This window comes from Thermobia domestica, chromosome 10, assembly GCF_964235325.1.
Source record: "Thermobia domestica chromosome 10, izTheDome1.hap1.1, whole genome shotgun sequence".
NCBI lineage: Eukaryota > Metazoa > Arthropoda > Insecta > Zygentoma > Lepismatidae > Thermobia > Thermobia domestica.
The window spans coordinates 27,040,004-27,062,197 of NC_137463.1; the positions used below are offsets into that span (position 1 = coordinate 27,040,004).

The following is a 22,194-nucleotide window of genomic DNA, read 5'->3' on the forward strand; positions in this document are numbered from 1 at the left end:
GAAATAATATTTATTCGTATAGCTTTGAGACTTGTCAATATTGTACCCTTAATTAATTTGTCATGTATGAAGGGACCAGGGGCGTGCAGGAGAGCCCATAGGTTCCGGGGCCCACACTGAACAAGGGAAGCATGGAAAGAAGGGACATATTTTCGAATGTTACGAAAGAGCCCAAATATAATACTTGCCCCTCCAGAAAAAAAAATTACATTACGGCGCTGCAGTAAAACCTTCTTTACGGACACTGGCATAATAAGCACATAGTTTTCCTTGTCCCAGCAAAAATATGTGTATTATTGTGGAAGAGAATACACCCTTTTGTGGATACACTCACGGTCAAATACGTACAGATTTTTTTTTTTTACCCCGAACGTTTCCAAGTTTCAAACGTACATTAATTGAAAAGGAGGTGTTACTCCTTCACAAAATGATCCTTCTCAATCCGCTATCGCACAGAAAACTGTACTATCTTTTCGATAATAATATACAGTATAAGAAAATGATTTTACAGAACTTTAAACCGATTCTAATTGATTATTCAGGGCGCTTACTAAAAGCGCTCTTTGAAACCATTCTTTGAGAAAAACATATTTGCCACTAGTAACTTAGCATATTCCCATGGACAGAATTGAAGAGGTACATATTAAAAATGTACACTGCGATGGCCGGGAATCGAACCCGGATCAACTGCTTGGAAGGCAACTATGCTAACCATTACACCACCATCGCGATGTATTGTAGCTCTCTTGCCTTATGTAGAACGTATATTGTTGTCTTGCCTGACGCCAATATATTCCGACACCTACTGCTAGCGAATCACAGACCACCATTATCTCTACCTGATGATAAATTAAAAGCAACATAGATGTTCATAAATTGTAAGAAGTTGGTTAGAGAAAAAAATCGTGTTTTCTAAAGATTATTACTTCAATGTCATAATTTTAGGGAAATGTAACTCGATTATTTGAAGCGTTTAAAAATTCTAGTGGGGTATATCCATTTTTATGCAGAGAAATTGAGGTAAAGAATGTTCGCATCTACAGGGTAAATACATTACACTTCATATTTGTGTTTTTGTGATTTATGTTCGGTTTAAGTTATACGAAATCACTTTCCAAAACCAAAAGTTCGGAGAAACTGACTGATAATCAAATACGTGTTTTTTTCTTTTTGATTCTATTTTTGTAGAAATCTTTGCCCAATAAATTTCTATTGCTATTCTCACCCCATAATCAGAAAGTCTGAAGTTGGAGTTGATATTTTTTGATAATCCACCCAGATTGGACTTGTAAGTGTACGAATAACGACGCGTTCGTAACGCGTTTTCATGGCTTACGCGTACGCTTGTAATACGTTGACCATATATTTAAATAAGGATGGCTAATCACAATGCGCTGCAATAAAAATGAGCAAAATACGTCAGCTCGAGCGTATTTGGTGTGTTTCGAAACAATAGACTTTCTGAGGTTTCAGAATCACTAAAAGATGTCTAAAGGAAGGTATAAGAAAGGAAAGTTGTGTGGCCAGGCAATGGGAGTTTAGCAACAAACAGCTGCTTGGAGGATGTTTTGTGGGGAGTATTGAAATTCTGATATTGTAAAGTATGTGCGTTTATAACAAAAGAAAATTCACAAAAATACAAGAAAATTCCGAAAAATTAGCTAATCACAGAAAAATTTATGTAACACAATAGGATTATTTCCCGTGATTGGCATGAATGAGAATAAGGGTGTGACAGCAAAACTTGGAATCCCTAATTGGCTCACAGTATGATTTATAACTCTGACAAAAGAATATTACCAATTAGCCACCTAGATCGCGTTCACTGCCAACGGTAACACATGGGAAACGCATCCTAGTATAGCTGTACACTAAGATGCTTTCCCTTAGTTTCACATCACGAATGCTGATCTGAAAATAAGTAGTTTTTATTTGACACATTCTCCATTGTTACTGAGATAACAATTTGAACATTCGTATTATGCAGTACTCATTGGACCAGCTAGTGAAGTAAAGACAATAAAAACTCTTCTGCACTTCGACGTCCGACTCAGAGTAATTGCCGTTGTAGGTTCTATTTCATTGGGCCTAACACATATTCAAGAGAATAAATCTCTCGAATTAAGGAAATTCTACGAAATAGTTGAAAATATTCTATGAAATGGCATTTTTAATATTCGGGTGAAAAATACATGCCTATGAGTGTAGTATGACGTCGTAATGAAAAACTGTGTATGTTAGAACAGTGAACAACACTGATGTTACCAAAAGTATGTAAATGCACAAGCAATAACATTCTTTGAAGAGAGAAATAGAAGTCTTCCAAATTACATTCGGAGTGATTCTTGGAGCAGAATTGAGTATTAGTTATGATTTCATTTAATGATATGTATTTGTTGTTATACAGCACCATCGACTTTACCGGTTAGTTATTAGACTTTCGAGAATCAGTGAAAAAACACGACCCAGCCAGGATTCGAACCTGGAATCTTCTGATCCGTAGTCAGACGCGTTATCCGTTGCGCCACTGGGCCGTTGCTTAACACATTAGAAGTGCTTCATTCCATTCCCATCAACTTTACAGAATTTTCCACATTCACTCATTATCAACAGGTAATCGGAAGTTAAATTTTAAAATAGAGAAGTGTGTTGTCTTGCAAGTTATAGCCATGTGCAGGTTATTAATAAGCCAAGCACATTGTATTTAAAATATATCAAATCCAACTTTTTTCGATGTGTGTGGATATTACACTGATAACTTAAGCTTGCATATAGTTTTAAGTTATTTCTTTATTTTTGATTACTTAGATTATTTAATATACCTACTAATGAAATTTGTTTTAAATTGTATTTTATTTGATATTATAGAACTGAGTGGTGCAGTCTCTGTTTCAGAAGAGACGTCTTAATTTTTCCTTCGGAAGCAGACGATACTATCACACGATAAATATGCATTTAATTGTTTCACAGATAGTACTTACAGAAGTACATTAAGAAACGACTTATTCTGTATATCGAAAGTACCATTCCTATAATTATGTCTTTTGGCCAGAGCTTGCTTCATCTCACTATGCGAAATAAGTGGTATCATATATAACAATGAAAATATATCTTTTGTAAACAAGATAATCCACCTTTTGCTACAGACCTTCGACCAATTGAACAGTTTTGGTCAACTCTTAAAGGGTTTCTGTATCAGAACAGATGGGAAGCGAAAAATGAAAAAAATCTTTAAAAATTGAATATTTTTGTTTGTATATTACGAATTGTAATAATATCTGACAAAATGTCCTTCTTATTTGCGAAGATGGATTACATAATTGTGATTTTTTGTAGATTTTAAGCAAGTGATCTAACAATATTTTATTAATTTTTGTTTACTTAGAGCTACTTTAATGATATGAGATTTTTAAAACATTCTTGCAAAAACTTTATGATGGCAGTTTAACATGTAGCGAGAAATATACTGATGAGTCTTCCGTATATAGTAGATGAGAATCAAATTGTCATCAATTGCTTAGGAAGTAATCATGTTGAAATGACACTACCATCACAATGTGCTTATGCGTGTATTGATTGTTCTAGTTAACATATACTCAACATCTCATAATGTGTTACTTCGATTTCGCCCAGGTAAAACAAGGCCGTAACTTCTAGAAGGCAGAGAGCAACTGCTACCACAGAAAAGATTTCCGCAGTTCGACCGTTCGAGGGGTCCCATTTTAAAACAAAATTTTCTTGCTCCATATACGAGACGAAAATGAAATTATAAATGAAGCATCAAACAGGTTTACATAAACAAAACAGCATACAAAATATATATGAAACAAAACTGATTCTTGAGCCCATTTCAGTAAAATAGTTTACGACTAGGTGTCTTAGAAATAATATTTATTCGTATAGCTTTGAGACTTGTCAATATTGTACCTTTAATTAAATTGTCATGTATGAAGGGACCAGGGGAGTGCAGGAGAGCCCATAGGTTCCGGGGCCCACACTGAACAAGTGAAGCATGGAAAGAAGGGACATATTTTCGAATGTTACGAAAGAGCCAAAATATAATACTTGCCCCTCCAGAAAAAAAAATTACATTACGGCGCTGCAGTAAAATCTTCTTTACGGACACTGGCATAATACGCACATAGTTTTCCTTGTCCCAGCAAAAATATGTGTATTATTGTGGAAGAGAATACACTTTTTTGTGGATACACTCACGGTCAAATAGGTAGTTTTTTTTTTTTTTTTTTACCTCGAACGTTTTCAAGTGACAAACGTACATTAATTGACCAGGAGGTGTTACCCCTTCACCAAATGATCCTTCTCAATCCGCTATTGCACAGAAAAGTGTACTATCTTTTCGATAATAATATGCAGTATAAAAAAATCATTTTACAGAACTTTAAACCGATTCTAATTGATTATTCAGGGCAATTACTAAAAGCGCTCTTTGAAACCATTCTTTGAGAAATACATATTTGCCACTAGTAACTTAGCATATTCCCATGGACAGAATTGAAGAGGTACATATTAAAAATTACTCTGCGATGGCCGAGAATCGAACCCGGATCAACTGCTTGGAAGGCAACTATGCTAACCATCACACCACCATCGCGATGTGTTGTAAATCTCTTGCCTTATGTAGAACGTATATTGTTGTCTTGCCTGACGCCAATATATTCCGACACCGAGAGCAACTGCTACCACAGAAAAGATTTCCGCAGTTCGACCGTTCGAGGGGTCCCATTTTAAAACAAAATTTTCTTGCTCCATATGCGAGACGAAAATGAAATTATAAATGAAGCATTAAACAGGTTTACATAAACAAAACAGCATCCAAAAATATAAAAAACAAAATTGATTCTTGAGCCCATTTCAGTAAAAAAGTTTACGACTAGGGTTCTTAGAAATAATATTTATTCGTATAGCTTTGAGACTTGTCAATATTGTACCCTTAATTAATTTGTCGTGTATGAAGGTGTAATATGCCATTACAGTCTAATGAGATTATGTTTTTAATAGGAGGGTGCCCGAAATTTTTGCACCGACTGTACTTGACGTTCAACAAAAAAATTCTGGCTGTTCATATAATTCATAATATTGTTCGTTATTCTATTTCAAATTAACATGGAAAACTGTAAAAAAATTCATTACGGATTATAGTTTTGGGAATCAATATCTTTATTTATATTTTAAATTAGTTATAAGTCTTGTATATGGATGTGTAAATGGATTATTACAATTCTTACGGTGTCAGTGCTATTTGAAAACATAGGTCCACTATTGGACGGAACTTTCAGATTAAATAACCAATCTAAAATTCGACAGAATTTTCAGGACCACCCTTCACCTCTCTTTAGATACCTAGGTCCCTCTAAAAACTAGTTTAATCCAGATTTTACCAAATTTTATTTGTTTCAAAGCCCCACCGCCAAAAATGCTTTGTTTTGATTGGATGATAAACCCACGCTATGATATTAGGGCGCAATTATTTCCATTCCATGCCGGGAAGTGTTACTGAAGACACTAGATTCTGATCGTCTAGCTTAAAAAGTCGAAAAGGAGCTAGAAAAGCTGCAAACAAGGTAATATTTGGGATTTTATTAACATGTACAATCACTGGAAGTCTTGAGGAGCCATGAACTATTAAATTTCATAGTAAAACTGGACTAAAAAACTGAAATAGTAAGTGCAATATAGTGACGCCATGATTGCATCCACCGATCGCTATGGACAGGATTCCGAAGTAGTGTGATTTCCGTTTTCTTTTCCTAAAACCGGTTCTGAAGATTAGTGTTTCCCCTGGTATTTTCACCTTCCAATTTTCCTGCTAATTGAGGGTTACAAGACCTGTCCATTATAGATTTGTTTATGTAGGTAGCGAGTGATTTTTTTTTACATACATGGCGGCATTTAATTTTGTTGTAGTTAGAATAGTAATCACAATGCACGTGTAAATTTACAGTAAGGGCTCCTATCTGACTCCCGAATTGGGAGTACGGCTTCCAGCGGGATGAGTTGAACATGTAGTTTGTTCCGGGTTCCTGCCCCTTCAGGGCAGGGGTCCTATTGTTAGTCAACACTTCGATATGTCCCCTCGGGGCATTGATTAAACAGGTTGATTTTAAGAATGTGATTTAGTAAATACAAGGGACAGTTGGCCCGTTCCTTTCTTTCCCTTTCCTTTCGAGCCGATTTAAAATGGTAAAATCTGAATGTTGTCTGTGTATATTTATTAGTATAACATGTATTAATGATAGTGATGATTGGTGTGTATTGGCATGATGTGTCTTGTAGTTTAAGTAGTATGTGTATATTTGTAATGTAGTATCAGTGGTAGTGGTAGTTAAGTGATGAAAGAGTGTGTGAGATAATTAAATATGGACAGTGTAGTATTTGCTATGCGATAATTTTTTTTATTATTCCGTCATTAAGTGAACTCATACACAATATTTAAAAGTGAACGTAATATAGTACAATAATTCCGTGTACAAGGTCACATTCAGTTGTTCAAGGGTTGATTATATCGTCGCTAGCCCCTAGTGTCAAAAGTCAGTACTAACCGCCATTCGTATGTCGATGTTCTTAGTGATTTAGTTTCCATGAAATTGACCTTTCTTTTCGAAATAAAACCTAGAAGGTATAATTCACTGCCCATATGGATGTACAGTTAGGTTAAGTGACCCAAAATTAATATTTTCTGAAAATTACAACATTCTGCTTAGTCTAGAAATCGAAATATTTAAGTAAATAAACAATACGTAATTTCTTAACAGAAGTCGTACGATATGATGCTAGTTCTTCGCTTTGAAATTATATTAAATGTTCATTTTTTCTTTGTGGCTGCAGAATAATTTCATTGTTGCTGCAGAATTTCATAACCATTAAATATTATCGCAGATAATTCTATTTTCAGTGAACATACGTAGGATTTTTTTTCGTTCTTAATAAAGCTACCAGGTATTACATAGTATTGTGTGTGTGGTGAAAGAGTCTTGAGTTCGAGTGAGGTTGTCGTGCGGTGATCGGAATGGGAAATGTTTGTAGTGATTATAGATTTTAAAGTGTTATGATGAAATGTGTATATGAGCTGGGCGTAGATAGAGGAGACAGGGTGTTTGTAAAAATAGCGTCGTAATAGATGAAAAGAATGATGATATGAATATTATATGAATATTAATATGAATATGAATATGAAAGTATATGAATATTGTAGTAAATGAATATAGAAGATAGGACACCCATATAGTCAAATATATATAGTAGCCCAGTGAATACTTCGCCACGTGTGGATATATATATATATATTGAACTAGCAGCGTTCACCCCGCTTCGCTGCGGTCACCCCGGAACGCAATAAACGTTGTTACTTAGATAATTTTTACTTTTTCGCTTTCAAGTGATATGATAAAAACCATAGAAGATTGCAGTAAATGCTAACATTATATCGCCTGTCATTTATGTTAACCCGCCCCGCTTCGCTGCGGTCACCCCGGAACGCAATAAACTTTGTTACTTAGATAATTTTTACTTTTTCGCTTTCAAATTGCAGTAAATGTTAACATTATAGCGCCTGTCATTTATGTTAACCCGCCGAGTGACACGGTCATGCGGGTTGCATATAAATACGTTTATTTTTATACCTATGATGAACTGACAAAGGATTTGTACGTTATGGACACTTGAATGGTCAATTATCTCAAGACACTGGTAATTAAAAATTAAAGTGATATGATAAAAACCATCTAGGGTCCAAATCCTAATAACCCCCCAAAAATAAAAGAAATTGATTCAGCCGTCTTAGCGTGATGAGGGAACAAAGGATTTGTAGGTTCTCTTTTATAATATAGATAGATACGTGTAGCTACAAACATCTCGGGTTCTGACCCCTGCACCATAATATCACGCGGACCGGAGGGCGATATATAGTCGGACTATGGTAATACTTTGTAGTTTAATGTGTTATAATAATAATCAAACATAGTAATACCATCTGATAGCATGGGTAACATCATATAATCGCTGACTAGACATATTGAATAATAAATTATGAAAAGACAGTAATAGTTATACAACAGGGCTGTAGTGAATTATATTTTCTGGTCGGTTTTAAAATAGAATATCCTGCTCCGTGAGATTTTTTTTTCTTCACGTCACCTACTCGGGCTAGCTTACAATGTTCATGGAGGCGACAGCTCTGATAGGGTTACAGAATCAAAACAATTAATTATTGCAATTTATTATACCGTACCCGGGCATCGACCCCTCCTCCCTTGAATATTTTCGTTTTCTTTTCTTAGTTTCCAAACTAGATAGTGATGGAAATTAATCGATGCCTCAGAATTTAGCGCATTCTGCGAAGGGGAGCTATCGGTGAAGTTTGGCAATAGAAATCACCGATCCAAAATCCAGTTTATTTAATATTTTTTTATTTTGGCAAATCATTAATTAGTGATATCTTAGCTAATACTTTTACTCTAGTTTCATTACTGTCCTTGAACCTTCTTAGTTCTTCTGAGGGGTCGAATATTTTTTTCTTACTTAGAGATTTCAAAATTGGGGACGCAGTTACCTGGTCCCTTCCCCCTCTCCTTTTATCCTGCTGGTCTGGGCCGGATACGGGGCTCGGATTTCAATCTTACAACCAAACTCTTGTGGGATTGGGATCTGATGGACACAGAACTTGCATCCTTGGCAGCAGGGCGCCCCCTTGAGTCTACGTATTTGAGTAGACCACTCTTTTGGCATGTTAAGAATATTTTGGCTATGGATTTGTTGAGAGTGAAATTCGACTTCTATCTTTGTAGCGTTAGTTATTTCTCACTTAAGTCTTTGGCGCCCCTATTCTTCGTCTTCCTTCTTCTCTATCTCTCTCTCTGTCTTCATTTCTTCGAGTTTTTTTTTAATTTCAACCTTCCCCCCCCGATTTTTGAACTTGTTGCTTACGATTTATTTAACGTACAACTCTGATCTGAAATTACCAGCTGAGATGTTGCAATACACAATTCATGGATAGAGTAGATAATGATTGGGTCCTCCATCACATTTTGACCTATCGCCGAAATGAACAAAGACTTCATATTTGACGACACTTCAATTACGTTCTTTCACCGTCGTCCCCTTAAGTTTTTTTTAATCCGTTGGTTACTTTCCTTTCTCTTTTGGTTTTTGTTTACCTTGTAGTTGACCTGGGCCCAGAAATTGTATTTTAGGTTATCTAGTTATATCTTTAGGAATGCTCTGTGTTACGTGCCTGCCTCACAAAGTTTTTTTTTCATTATTTAAGCACGAATTGATTATATAAAAGCTAAAATTTATAGACGCGCGGTATCAGATAAAAAATTCAATTCTTTTCAAATGTAATGTTGGAAGTCATTTGTTTTCTTGGACAATGTTGCAACCTTTTCAAAAATTATTGTTGGGGTGATTAATTTAAATGTGTGCGCATTTATTATAAATATATATATATATAGAGAAATGAATACGTCGAAATGTATATGTAATTAGTATGTGAATATGATTTTAAAGTAAAAGTATGATATTAAATGTATTATGAATATATGTAAGAGCGCTCGTGTCTGTCCCCCTAAACGTGTATTGGTTGCTATAGTTTACCAGTGAGTTTTCCGACGAATTTAAGAATGTAGATTTTGTCAAGAATACCGCCGTGCACTCAAGTAATTTTCCTTTTCTTCTGAATCAATGTAAATGATAACCTCTGTAATTATGTAATGGCATGTATTGAAAAGTAACGGCAGGTCTAAACGTAACCCACATCATAACGAATATTATCCCTGAACAACTAACCTAAAATCATTGTGGAAAGTGCACCTTGAATCCTTCTCACCTGCATATGTATCCTGTGACTTGACCAGTTTTTTTCCATCCTCAATTTGAACCATCATACTCCGTACACCTGTGGAAGATCGTTTTTTTTTTAAATCCGAACCATGTATACATATATACAAAAGTGATCTAAAGGAAAGGTCTCATGACGTGTCCCAGTGTTGGATAAATAACTTGAAATTATTCAATTAATAAGTTTGGAAATAGACCGTCTAAGAGGAGAAACATCCTCTGGTGTAAGTGATTTTTTCGAAATCCCTAGATGGGTATAAACGTAGCAGTGTGCGATTGCAGATATAAACAGTTAAGAGCTACAAACCAAATATAGTCGATGAATGGTTTTTGTAAACCACTAGTTATATATATATATATATATATATATATATATATATATATATATATATATATATATATATATATATATATATATACAAACTAAGTTAAATGGAGCGAAATGTTTTGGACACTACGACTAGTGCGTGATTTGTGATTTGAACGCTCAAAATTATTAATATTTTATTGCTCAATGTGAGGTAGAGACTCATATAAGTTCTAATACATCTAAAAGTTTTTTTTCTCTCTTTTCTTTCCTCTTTGTCCAATTTTTTTAAGTGAAATAAGTGTCTTTTTTGCGTATGTCGCAAATCATAATTTTGCTTTAGCATGCCTAAGATATGATACATGTAATTATATTTTTTTTTCTTTTCTTTCCATTTGTCAATATGATTGAATATACAAAAATTTACTAAAATATAACACTATGTACTCTATTAATATATAACCAAGAATTTGTGCTTTTAATATTTTCTTCATAATTATTTGTTTTGTCTTTTCTTTTCACTATGAAGGTAATAAACTATTTGTACCCTTGTAGCTAGTTGATTTTCCTTTAAACATATATACACTGTCCTGAGTGAGTGAGCGTGTGAATGCATGATAGATTTAATTTAAGTAATTTTAGTGATATCATTTGTCATATTAACATCTGTAATATATGTGTCATGTTTTAATAGATGTGTTAAGGTAAATATCCTAGGTCATGAAGGACCGCTACTAATGGTTTAAATCGGCTCTAGGAGTGAAACAAAAATAGCAGGATGAGCCTAAATACGACATCTTTCTTCCAGGAAGTTGAGACTCTTATTGATACGATACATAAATTTATATTGAGTTCATAAGTTTGATTTTTTTTTCTTTCTTGGCTAATTCATATGTGTGGTCGATCCTAGAGAACAAAGTTCAGATGCTGGATGGTTATCAATCACCGGTTGGAATAACAGTACAAAGAATGATTTCACTTTTCTCGTTTCCAGGTCTAGGTCTGGGCAACCCCACGATCGTGGTGCCTGGAGCTAGGTCTGGGTGGTATGAGGGAACATGTGTCTATTCCGAAGCATTCCAAAATTGATTAGTCGTTAATAACATTTAGAATGATTCATCTTTCAACGACTTTCCCGACCTTTTACTATATTTCCGGAATTATCCAGTAATCTGTTTCTTATTAAAATACCCTCTGTCTTTTTCTTTCTTCTTTTTCTACCTCCTTCTTTTACCCTTCTACTTTCTTCTCTTTCTTTTCTATTTCTGAATGAAAGAAAACGGAGTCATGACTGAGAGTAGTCGCTATTGGCACGGTCAATAAGTTGTTTCGATGAGTTTTCTTCGGGAGTCCGATATGGAATAATTAACAATAACAAGAAAGTTTATTGGAATTTACTTTATTGGGAAATAATCTGGATTTCAATCAGTAGGTGATGTTTCGTAATCGTCCTCGTTAAAGAGAATTAATTTTAGCGACTCCTCTCCTCTACATTGCTCTTTTCTTCGTTTACTACTACTTTTTTTTACGTTTTCTTTCAATTGGCGACCGTTGACGTCGGATAGTTACCATGGAAACAATTGTTTTCCCTGGTAACGAATCTGAAATTATTTATTAAACACTGTTTAGGATCGAGCACATATTGACTTGGCCATAAAAGGTGAATAATTAAAAAGTCACAATGAGATTAAATAATCATAGTCATTGGCTGTTCTGCTATCTTTGTCTCTCTCTGTAGAAAGGGGGAAATGAAGGAATTTGTCAAAGTGAATTCTAAAATTTGAAAATGCTGGAAGTTGACCCAAGGAGGGAATTAGATAGGAGTCCTTTAATTTATGAACAGTACCTGAATAATAAGTATTGTTAGTCTATAAGTATATAATTGCATGTGTTTATATTGTGTCTTTTTGTATGGAAACTATGGCAACCAATAGAGACGTTGTATCACACGAGAACGCGGAAGTCTCATGTACACAATGTACATTAGAAAGTAAAGAGAAAAGAGCTCGCGTCTCCCGTAGGCTAGTGAGGTGTCACGAGTGTGGGCTGAAATGGATTCATTTCAGTTGTATTAATTTAGAGGATACTGCTGAAAATGCAGAAAAGGTCCGGGCTGGTGAGATAGTTAAATATTGTAAAGAATGTGAGGGGAAGCTCCACCAGTCGCGTGAACCCATGAGTTTATCCTCTGAGAAAGAAAATGAACATCCCGATTCAGACGGTGAGCGAGGGTATAGTAACCCGAAGAACCGAGGCCAAATATCTCCAGTGGAGATATCTGACCTCGATGATGATGAAAAAGATGGGGATTCAAGTGGTGATAAAACCAAAGAAGAGCAAAGGAAGACTGTGTCATCTAATAATGACGCTCTCCTCCTTTCATTGCAACAGATGTTACAGAAAATTGATCGGGATAATCAACAGATGAGGTATGAAATGAATGAAAATAGTCGGGAAATGAGACGCGAAATAAATGAAAAAATAGATGAGAATAGCCGAGAGATGAGACGTGAAATAAATGAGAAATTTGACACCTCGAAACGAGAAACCGAATCTAGATTTGAGGTACTAACCAAGAAAATCGACAACATATGTTCGGACTTTGCTTCCTCAATAACTACATTGAGGGAGCAAACGTCTACTGAAATTGATTTGGTCAGATGCGAGGCTCAGCATTCCCTAAAGCAACTTCAGCAGGAGACTGAGGGTAAATTAGATCATGTAAATTCTGAAATTGAACAAATAGATACCAAATTGCATAAAATCAACAATAAATTAGAAACACAGCAGGCCGAAATTGATAGTTTAAAGTCAACCTTGTCAGATTTATCATTGGAAACCAAACTGGAAGAAACTGATCAAAAAATTTCGAAAATTCAGAACGACATAGTAAATATTCAAAAAGAAATAACAAAACCTAGTCGCGGAAAATCAGAGGTAACCTATCCTTTCCCCGGTAGCGATTCCTCAGAAATATTACCTGCTATAACAACTACCTGTAGCGCAGGAAAAGAAAATTTAATGTCAGTTGATGCACGGGATATTGCGACGCACTACCCCATGCATCGGTCAGAACCAAAGTCATGGTTTAATTCCAATAGTGTGCCGAATCAGTCGAGTGTTGTGACGACTACGGTCACTAGCGTGAGTGCTCCCTCCTTACATGGAGGTATACAATCACATAGCGTGTTGCCGGGAAGAGGAGATGGGTGCCATTCTGAGTCGTTGTTCACGAGTGCGATTGGTCCGGGGATGGAGCCCAACATATTTAATACGACCAACAGAATCCCTTTTAATTATATGGGTAATTATAACACCGCTACGACGTCGTCGGTGGTAAATCCGGTGACGACCCCGATTGTACAGGATAATATGTTAATTCCCAGTAACTATTCCCCTGCTTATGTTAGTATGGGTTCCAAGGTTTCACTGAGGGACATCGAACGTTTCCCACGTTTGATGGGAATATCACTAATGGACAGCCTCGTGTTTTCCTGCGTAGATTGCAGCAGTGCTTAGAAATGTATCAGCTGACCGATAGAGAACGTTTGCAAATAGTCGAGAAACTTTTAATTGCAGCATCAGGCGCGTGGTTTGCTTCCATTAAATATAGAATCCATACGTTTGACGATTTCCTGATCCTTTTTAAGGAAGAATACTGCAATGAACATATAGAGAGGCTTCAGAAACGCAACCTCCAATCTTTAAGATATGATCGAGCCAAGTATGGGTCCCTTTTGGACTATGCTTGGAAGATCATAGCATTGTATTACCAGATCGCAGAAAATCCATCGCAAGCCGAACTAGTAGACATCATAGTAAACGCTCTTCCACCAGATGAGTCGCGGGCTATTGCTTCCCACTTGTGCCAAACGGTGCGAGAAGTTACGTCACGCCTAGCTGCCCTGTGTGGGAAAGAAACTGGAGGCCCACCAAAGAGGAATTTCGCCCGACAAGCGAAAGTTGTGAAACCCGTGAAAAGCAAGGCAACGGCTAGTTGCCAAACGGACTTTCTGAGTTACACCCAAGCTGGATCTCGTTATCCGAGTGGGTGTGGCTCGGAAAGCAATCAATATAATGGTCGACGTCTGTACCGTAACCGACCGATGTTTAACAATCGCCGGGGTTATCGCCCCTATGACCGCACAATGGGGGAATCGAACCCAAATAGGGACGATAATAGGAGGAACTTTAACGGGGCGTACCGGAGAAGAGAAAACGGTAATGGTCAAGGCGGTAATGTTACTAATAACTGTGCAAGTAGATCTCAGAATTCTGCCCCTTCGCAAATACAAACTAATGGCGGAAATGGAATTCTAACAAATGAAGGGAGTGATAGTCGAGAAACTAGATCTTAATGTCATTGGATATGCCAGTTTGCGAGTGAAACCCTATGAGTTGTCTCTTTCAATATCTCAGCTGGAACTCCTGTCCGTCCTGTTCCTTTGTGAACGTTTTTAGCAGTTAAATTATTGAAAAATTGCGCCGTATTACACAATCTAAAAGGTGAAAGTATCGGAACTCACAATTTCCAGAATCTTAAGCTTTTCAACTGTACCGAGGACAAAAAACGGGAACTTCTATCTCAATACCCAAAGTGAATGTTACACTGTCTCATTTGAGTGCATGAGAGTATAAGTGAGTAGTTAGTTTATTAGTATTAATACATGTTAATTCTATTCAACAAAATTTTGTTATTCAAACAAAAATTTTTTTAACGACGCCGGGGAACTGTAATATGCCATTACAGTCTAATGAGATTATGTTTTTAATAGGAGGGTGCCCGAAATTTTTGCACCGACTGTACTTGACGTTCAACAAAAAAATTCTGGCTGTTCATATAATTCATAATATTGTTCGTTATTCTATTTCAAATTAACATGGAAAACTGTAAAAAAATTCATTACGGATTATAGTTTTGGGAATCAATATCTTTATTTATATTTTAAATTAGTTATAAGTCTTGTATATGGATGTGTAAATGGATTATTACAATTCTTACGGTGTCAGTGCTATTTGAAAACATAGGTCCACTATTGGACGGAACTTTCAGATTAAATAACCAATCTAAAATTCGACAGAATTTTCAGGACCACCCTTCACCTCTCTTTAGATACCTAGGTCCCTCTAAAAACTAGTTTAATCCAGATTTTACCAAATTTTATTTGTTTCAAAGCCCCACCGCCAAAAATGCTTTGTTTTGATTGGATGATAAACCCACGCTATGATATTAGGGCGCAATTATTTCCATTCCATGCCGGGAAGTGTTACTGAAGACACTAGATTCTGATCGTCTAGCTTAAAAAGTCGAAAAGGAGCTAGAAAAGCTGCAAACAAGGTAATATTTGGGATTTTATTAACATGTACAATCACTGGAAGTCTTGAGGAGCCATGAACTATTAAATTTCATAGTAAAACTGGACTAAAAAACTGAAATAGTAAGTGCAATATAGTGACGCCATGATTGCATCCACCGATCGCTATGGACAGGATTCCGAAGTAGTGTGATTTCCGTTTTCTTTTCCTAAAACCGGTTCTGAAGATTAGTGTTTCCCCTGATATTTTCACCTTCCAATTTTCCTGCTAATTGAGGGTTACAAGACCTGTCCATTATAGATTTGTTTATGTAGGTAGCGAGTGATTTTTTTTTACATACATGGCGGCATTTAATTTTGTTGTAGTTAGAATAGTAATCACAATGCACGTGTAAATTTACAGTAAGGGCTCCTATCTGACTCCCGAATTGGGAGTACGGCTTCCAGCGGGATGAGTTGAACATGTAGTTTGTTCCGGGTTCCTGCCCCTTCAGGGCAGGGGTCCTATTGTTAGTCAACACTTCGATATGTCCCCTCGGGGCATTGATTAAACAGGTTGATTTTAAGAATGTGATTTAGTAAATACAAGGGACAGTTGGCCCTGTTCCTTTCTTTCCCTTTCCTTTCGAGCCGATTTAAAATGGTAAAATCTGAATGTTGTCTGTGTATATTTATTAGTATAACATGTATTAACGATAGTGATGATTGGTGTGTATTGGCATGATGTGTCTTGTAGTTTAAGTAGTATGTGTATATTTGTAATGTAGTATCAGTGGTAGTGGTAGTTAAGTGATGAAAGAGTGTGTGAGATAATTAAATATGGACAGTGTAGTATTTGCTATGCGATATTTTTTTTATTATTCCGTCATTAAGTGAACTCATACACAATATTTAAAAGTGAACGTAATATAGTACAATAATTCCGTGTACAAGGTCACATTCAGTTGTTCAAGGGTTGATTATATCGTCGCTAGCCCCTAGTGTCAAAAGTCAGTACTAACCGCCATTCGTATGTCGATGTTCTTAGTGATTTAGTTTCCATGAAATTGACCTTTCTTTTCGAAATAAAACCTAGAAGGTATAATTCACAGCCCATATGGATGTACAGTTAGGTTAAGTGACCCAAAATTAATATTTTCTGAAAATTACAACATTCTGCTTAGTCTAGAAATCGAAATATTTAAGTAAATAAACAATACGTAATTTCTTAACAGAAGTCGGGCGATATGATGCTAGTTCTTCGCTTTGAAATTATATTAAATGTTCATTTTTTCTTTGTGGCTGCAGAATAATTTCATTGTTGCTGCAGAATTTCATAACCATTAAATATTATCGCAGATAATTCTATTTTCAGTGAACATACGTAGGATTTTTTTTCGTTCTTAATAAAGCTACCAGGTATTACATAGTATTGTGTGTGTGATGAAAGAGTCTTGAGTTCGAGTGAGGTTGTCGTGCGGTGATCGGAATGGGAAATGTTTGTAGTGATTATAGATTTTAAAGTGTTATGATGAAATGTGTATATGAGCTGGGCGTAGATAGAGGAGATAGGGTGTTTGTAAAAATAGCGTCGTAATAAATGAAAAGAATGATGATATGAATATTATATGAATATGAATATGAATATGAATATGAAAGTATATGAATATTGTAGTAAATGAATATAGAAGATAGGACACCCATATAGTTAAATATATATAGTAGCCCAGTGAATACTTCGCCACGTGTGGGTATATATATATATTGAATAGATACGTGTAGCTACAAACATCTCGGGTTCTGACCCCTGCACCATAATATCACGCGGACCGGAGGGCGATATATAGTCGGACTATGGTAATACTTTGTAGTTTAATGTGTTATAATAATAATCAACCATAGTAATACCATCTGATAGCATGGGTAGCATCATATAATCGCTGACTAGACATATTGAATAATAAATTATGAAAAGACAGTAATAGTTATACAACAGGGCTGTAGTGAATTATATTTTCTGGTCGGTTTTAAAATAGAATATCCTGCTCCGTGAGATTTTTTTTTCTTCACGTCACCTACTCGGGCTAGCTTACAATGTTCATGGAGGCGACAGCTTTGATAGGGTTACAGAATCAAAACAATTAATTATTGCAATTTATTATACCGTACCCGGGCATCGACCCCTCCCCCCTTGAATATTTTCGTTTTCTTTTCTTAGTTTCCAAACTAGATAGTGATGGAAATTAATCGATGCCTCAGAATTTAGCGCATTCTGCGAAGGGGAGCTATCGGTGAAGTTTGGCAATAGAAATCACCGATCCAAAATCCAGTTTATTTAATATTTTTTTATTTTGGCAAATCATTAATTAGGGATATCTTAGCTAATACTTTTACTCTAGTTTCATTACTGTCCTTGAACCTTCTTAGTTCTTCTGAGGGGTCGAATATTTTTTTCTTACTTAGAGATTTCAAAATTGGGGACGCAGTTACCTGGTCCCTTCCCCCTCTCCTTTTATCCTGCTGGTCTGGGCCGGATACGGGGCTCGGATTTCAATCTTACAACCAAACTCTTGTGGGATTGGGATCTGATGGACACAGAACTTGCATCCTTGGCAGCAGGGCGCCCCCTTGAGTCTACGTATTTGAGTAGACCACCCTTTTGGCATGTTAAGAATATTTTGGCTATGGATTTGTTGAGAGTGAAATTCGACTTCTATCTTTGTAGCGTTAGTTATTTCTCACTTAAGTCTTTGGCGCCCCTATTCTTCGTCTTCCTTCTTCTCTATCTCTCTCTCTGTCTTCATTTCTTCGAGTTTTTTTTTAATTTCAACCTTCCCCCCCCGATTTTTGAACTTGTTGCTTACGATTTATTTAACGTACAACTCTGATCTGAAATTACCAGCTGAGATGTTGCAATACACAATTCATGGATAGAGTAGATAATGATTGGGTCCTCCATCACATTTTGACCTATCGCCGAAATGAACAAAGACTTCATATTTGACGACACTTCAATTACGTTCTTTCACCGTCGTCCCCTTAAGTTTTTTTTAAATCCGTTGGTTACTTTCCTTTCTCTTTTGGTTTTTGTTTACCTTGTAGTTGACCTGGGCCCAGAAATTGTATTTTAGGTTATCTAGTTATATCTTTAGGAATGCTCTGTGTTACGTGCCTGCCTCACAAAGTTTTTTTCATTATTTAAGCACGAATTGATTATATAAAAGCTAAAATTTATAGACGCGCGGTATCAGATAAAAAATTCAATTCTTTTCAAATGTAATGTTGGAAGTCATTTGTTTTCTTGGACAATGTTGCAACCTTTTCAAAAATTATTGTTGGGGTGATTAATTTAAATGTGTGCGCATTTATTATAAATATATATATATATAGAGAAATGAATACGTCGAAATGTATATGTAATTAGTATGTGAATATGATTTTAAAGTAAAAGTATGATATTAAATGTATTATGAATATATGTAAGAGCGCTCGTGTCTGTCCCCCTAAACGTGTATTGGTTGCTATAGTTTACCAGTGAGTTTTCCGACGAATTTAAGAATGTAGATTTTGTCAAGAATACCGCCGTGCACTCAAGTAATTTTCCTTTTCTTCTGAATCAATGTAAATGATAACCTCTGTAATTATGTAATGGCATGTATTGAAAAGTAACGGCAGGTCTAAACGTAACCCACATCATAACGAATATTATCCCTGAACAACTAACCTAAAATCATTGTGGAAAGTGCACCTTGAATCCTTCTCACCTGCATATGTATCCTGTGACTTGACCAGTTTTTTTCCATCCTCAATTTGAACCATCATACTCCGTACACCTGTGGAAGATCGTTTTTTTTTTAAATCCGAACCATGTATACATATATACAAAAGTGATCTAAAGGAAAGGTCTCATGACGTGTCCCAGTGTTGGATAAATAACTTGAAATTATTCAATTAATAAGTTTGGAAATAGACCGTCTAAGAGGAGAAACATCCTCTGGTGTAAGTGATTTTTTCGAAATCCCTAGATGGGTATAAACGTAGCAGTGTGCGATTGCAGATATAAACAGTTAAGAGCTACAAACCAAATATAGTCGATGAATGGTTTTTGTAAACCACTAATTATATATATATATATATATATATATATATATATATATATATATATATATATATATATACAAACTAAGTTAAATGGAGCGAAATGTTTTGGACACTACGACTAGTGCGTGATTTGTGATTTTAACGCTCAAAATTATTAATATTTTATTGCTCAATGTGAGGTAGAGACTCATATAAGTTCTAATACATCTAAAAGTTTTTTTTCTCTCTTTTCTTTCCTCTTTGTCCAATTTTTTTTAAGTGAAATAAGTGTCTTTTTTGCGTATGTCGCAAATCATAATTTTGCTTTAGCATGCCTAAGATATGATACATGTAATTATATTTTTTTTCTTTTCTTTCCATTTGTCAATATGATTGAATATACAAAAATTTACTAAAATATAACACTATGTACTCTATTAATATATAACCAAGAATTTGTGCTTTTAATATTTTCTTCATAATTATTTGTTTTGTCTTTTCTTTTCACTATGAAGGTAATAAACTATTTGTACCCTTGTAGCTAGTTGATTTTCCTTTAAACATATATACACTGTCCTGAGTGAGTGAGCGTGTGAATGCATGATAGATTTAATTTAAGTAATTTTAGTGATATCATTTGTCATATTAACATCTGTAATATATGTGTCATGTTTTAATAGATGTGTTAAGGTAAATATCCTAGGTCATGAAGGACCGCTACTAATGGTTTAAATCGGCTCTAGGAGTGAAACAAAAATAGCAGGATGAGCCTAAATACGACATCTTTCTTCCAGGAAGTTGAGACTCTTATTGATACGATACATAAATTTATATTGAGTTCATAAGTTTGATTTTTTTTTCTTTCTTGGCTAATTCATATGTGTGGTCGATCCTAGAGAACAAAGTTCAGATGCTGGATGGTTATCAATCACCGGTTGGAATAACAGTACAAAGAATGATTTCACTTTTCTCGTTTCCAGGTCTAGGTCTGGGCAACCCCACGATCGTGGTGCCTGGAGCTAGGTCTGGGTGGTATGAGGGAACATGTGTCTATTCCGAAGCATTCCAAAATTGATTAGTCGTTAATAACATTTAGAATGATTCATCTTTCAACGACTTTCCCGACCTTTTACTATATTTCCGGAATTATCCAGTAATCTGTTTCTTATTAAAATACCCTCTGTCTTTTTCTTTCTTCTTTTTCTACCTCCTTCTTTTACCCTTCTACTTTCTTCTCTTTCTTTTCTATTTCTGAATGAAAGAAAACGGAGTCATGACTGAGAGTAGTCGCTATTGGCACGGTCAATAAGTTGTTTCGATGAGTTTTCTTCGGGAGTCCGATATGGAATAATTAACAATAACAAGAAAGTTTATTGGAATTTACTTTATTGGGAAATAATCTGGATTTCAATCAGTAGGTGATGTTTCGTAATCGTCCTCGTTAAAGAGAAGTAATTTTAGCGACTCCTCTCCTCTACATTGCTCTTTTCTTCGTTTACTACTACTTTTTTTTACGTTTTCTTTCAATTGGCGACCGTTGACGTCGGATAGTTACCATGGAAACAATTGTTTTCCCTGGTAACGAATCTGAAATTATTTATTAAACACTGTTTAGGATCGAGCACATATTGACTTGGCCATAAAAGGTGAATAATTAAAAAGTCACAATGAGATTAAATAATCATAGTCATTGGCTGTTCTGCTATCTTTGTCTCTCTCTGTAGAAAGGGGGAAATGAAGGAATTTGTCAAAGTGAATTCTAAAATTTGAAAATGCTGGAAGTTGACCCAAGGAGGGAATTAGATAGGAGTCCTTTAATTTATGAACAGTACCTGAATAATAAGTATTGTTAGTCTATAAGTATATAATTGCATGTGTTTATATTGTGTCTTTTTGTATGGAAACTATGGCAACCAATAGAGACGTTGTATCACACGAGAACGCGGAAGTCTCATGTACACAATGTACATTAGAAAGTAAAGAGAAAAGAGCTCGCGTCTCCCGTAGGCTAGTGAGGTGTCACGAGTGTGGGCTGAAATGGATTCATTTCAGTTGTATTAATTTAGAGGATACTGCTGAAAATGCAGAAAAGGTCCGGGCTGGTGAGATAGTTAAATATTGTAAAGAATGTGAGGGGAAGCTCCACCAGTCGCGTGAACCCATGAGTTTATCCTCTGAGAAAGAAAATGAACATCCCGATTCAGACGGTGAGCGAGGGTATAGTAACCCGAAGAACCGAGGCCAAATATCTCCAGTGGAGATATCTGACCTCGATGATGATGAAAAAGATGGGGATTCAAGTGGTGATAAAACCAAAGAAGAGCAAAGGAAGACTGTGTCATCTAATAATGACGCTCTCCTCCTTTCATTGCAACAGATGTTACAGAAAATTGATCGGGATAATCAACAGATGAGGTATGAAATGAATGAAAATAGTCGGGAAATGAGACGCGAAATAAATGAAAAAATAGATGAGAATAGCCGAGAGATGAGACGTGAAATAAATGAGAAATTTGACACCTCGAAACGAGAAACCGAATCTAGATTTGAGGTACTAACCAAGAAAATCGACAACATATGTTCGGACTTTGCTTCCTCAATAACTACATTGAGGGAGCAAACGTCTACTGAAATTGATTTGGTCAGATGCGAGGCTCA

General features: G+C 35.7%; 3 non-coding genes across 3 annotated transcripts; all 3 read right to left on the bottom strand.

Annotated features, from left to right (window-relative positions):
- Positions 1 to 657: 657 nt before the first annotated feature.
- Positions 658 to 729, bottom strand: TRNAG-UCC (transfer RNA glycine (anticodon UCC)). Its single transcript has one exon. It is a non-coding gene; the product is annotated as a tRNA-Gly (tRNA).
- Positions 730 to 2,461: 1,732 nt separating this feature from the next.
- TRNAR-ACG (transfer RNA arginine (anticodon ACG)) lies at positions 2,462 to 2,534 on the bottom strand. Its single transcript has one exon. It is a non-coding gene; the product is annotated as a tRNA-Arg (tRNA).
- Positions 2,535 to 4,540: 2,006 nt separating this feature from the next.
- TRNAG-UCC (transfer RNA glycine (anticodon UCC)) lies at positions 4,541 to 4,612 on the bottom strand. Its single transcript has one exon. It is a non-coding gene; the product is annotated as a tRNA-Gly (tRNA).
- Between the last annotated feature and the right edge of the window lie 17,582 nt (positions 4,613 to 22,194).